A 2,880-nucleotide genomic window follows, 5' to 3' on the forward strand; every position below is an offset into this window, starting at 1 on the left:
GAAGTTCCTTTGTTATGCAGGGATTTTATTCTGTGTTATCCTGAAAAAAGCCCTTATCTCTCAATTGTGAACAGCTATTGTGTTAAAGATGAAGATTATATGTATAGAGTTGTTGCAATTTTATATATAGTTGCTCACTATTTACGGCACAGAAGTGAGCCATTCAACCCAAGGGGCCTATATTTTTATTAATGCTGCACATGAGATTCCTGTCGTCCAGCATTAGCTTTTAGTGTAACTTTTGATTCCTTTCTCCCTCTTGTTCTTATCTAGCATCCCCTTAAATATATCCATTATAATTGTCTCAACAATTCCACATGGCAAGTTTCACATCATAACTACTGAGTAAAGAAGCTTCTCTTAAGTTCTTTATTAGATTTGAGTGACTATCTTGTACATATGACCCCTAATTTTGGATTCCCTCAAGCAGGAACATCATAATTAAGTGATCATTGCTGTTATTGGAAGTGATGTTGCTGTTTTGTACTTGAACTGAAATGAATCAGCACACAACTCTTGACAGATTGTTGGACTGGTATTGATAGAATATCTGTTGAGGAAAATTGGAAAATAAAAAAAGTTTGGACTGATTCCAATTCATGGGAGGGGAATGACGATCTTGCAGTTGGAATCAGAATTCTAGCAGTTGTGGAATGCTACTGGTCAACTGCAAAACCATTTACAGGCAAAGACCTAAGCCTACTGGCCAGAGAGAATTTAAGTTGAGTAATGCAAATGCGCCGCATCAACAACAGAAATTGCAAGATATGCTCAGGAAGAGGGAGGGATGGCACCGGATCTGGAAATATGCCATCTTCTAAAATAATGAAGTATTTGAAGCACAACTCAAGGTCTCGCAGAATACTAACACCATACACTGCCAAGTTGAACCTGCAACAAGAGACTTGAGTCAAGAGGTAAAGCATTGAACTTCTAAGTTGAAATAAAAAGAATGACTTCTATTTTAAGTACGAGATAACACTCTGACTGTTGGGGAATTGACCCAATGGTAAATTTCACTGGTTGTTATTATCATGTATATCAAAACTGGCCCATCACTACAAGTCATGATCAGTATTTTTGTATAAAAGAGTCATACAGGGAGGTTATGATAAACTTTGGAGCATACGAAAGGTAACTGGATGTTCACAGGGGCTAGAGTGCCTCTTGTCAGATGGAAGGTTAGATATCAAAATGAACCATACAGGTGAGACAAGGTAGTGCTGAAGGATGGATATAGTTGACTGCTTTGAGACTGGAGCAGCTAATCAGGACAGAAAGAGAGAATGCACCATTGTTACAGTCACATAAAATGTCAACACTGATCTTGCGAAGGGCAGTTAATATGATGACTGTAATGCTAAAGGAATTCTTAAAAAAGAATATGAAGATGAGTGTACAGCATGCAATGCAATCATGACTAGATAATTTGTTGCTAGGGTGGCATGGTGGCTCAGTGGTCAGCACTGCTGCCTAATAGTGCCAGACACCTGGGTTTGATTCTAGCCTTGGGTGACTGTGCAAACTCCACACAGACATTCCCACCATGTCTGCGTGGGTTTCCTCCAGGTGCTCCAGTTTCAGTCCATAGTCCAAAGATGTGCAGGTTAGGTAGATTGTGTTCAGGGGTGTGTAGGCCGAGTGGATTAGCCATGGGAAATGCAGGGTTATGGGGATAGGGTAAGTGGTGGGATGGTTTTCAGAGGGTTGGTGTGGACTCAACAGGCTTACTCGCCTGCTTCCACTCTAGTGATTATTTGATTTTCTGAACTACCCCATTAGCAGTTATTGCAATAATAAAAGCTTGTGGTGTAAGGGCTGGTACACTGACATACATAGAAGGTTGGTTGAATGATTGGGCTGGTTGAATGCATTAATGAAGATATAATTGCCAAATTTACTGATGTCAGAACATAGCTTTCCTCCTAACAGAGTTGTATCACTTGTCACAAGGGGAATTAAATACAAAAAAATCATGATTCTATTATTCTATATTGATTTGAGGAATAAATATTAGTCAGGACGACTAGGTAATTTCCCTGCAGTACAGTTCCAGGAACCTTTTTAGATGTCAAGACCTGTGCTCCGAAACCAGCTGAATCCTTCCTGTACTCCTACAAGGTTATCATCTACGTGACACTGTGGAAAATCACTCAGTTGTGCCTTCTCTGTAAGACTGTGGACAAATCCAACTGTATTAATTAAAGTTCTATTGACCCATGTCTAATTTTAGTGATGGCACAGAAGAAATTATCAGTAATGCTGGAAAGTAATACTTGCCAATAACTTGCCAATGGTAGGATTCCTCACAGTAGATATTTATAAATAAACAGTTCAGATATGTTGTGTTACACCTTTGAACGAGGTGGGACTTGATCATAGGCCTCCTGGTCTGGTGGTAGGGACAGTATCACTACAAGAACGCTCTTCTTAGAGTAGGTATTTTCTAATCAACCTGTTCAGAGATGTAATTACACACCTCTGGAACAGGTAATGACTTCAACCCTGGCCTCCTGGTTGAGAGGTAGGTGACTAAGCATGCCTTGAGACCCATAAAGATTTCAAACAACACGTCCAGGCATGTTGTTGTTTTTATTTAAATAAATAATGTGGAAAGGTATAAGGAAAAAGCAGGATCTTCGTAATAGGTAATGACGGTCATTTGAAGAGCTTGTGCAGTGCCGAGGGCCTGAATGGTCTCCTGCACCGAAACACTGCGTGATTCTGTGAAGGGAATGGGTAATGATGGTACTGTGAACAGCTGAGGCAGTCACGATGGACTGAACGGCCTGCGGCGTACTAAGGTGCCACGTCATCATGTGAAAGGTAAAGGATGTCCATGGAACCGAAGAGTGAGTCTCCGTGATGTCACATCCGTTT

Source organism: Stegostoma tigrinum, chromosome 32 (genome assembly GCF_030684315.1).
Source record: "Stegostoma tigrinum isolate sSteTig4 chromosome 32, sSteTig4.hap1, whole genome shotgun sequence".
Classification (NCBI taxonomy): Eukaryota; Metazoa; Chordata; class Chondrichthyes; order Orectolobiformes; family Stegostomatidae; genus Stegostoma; species Stegostoma tigrinum.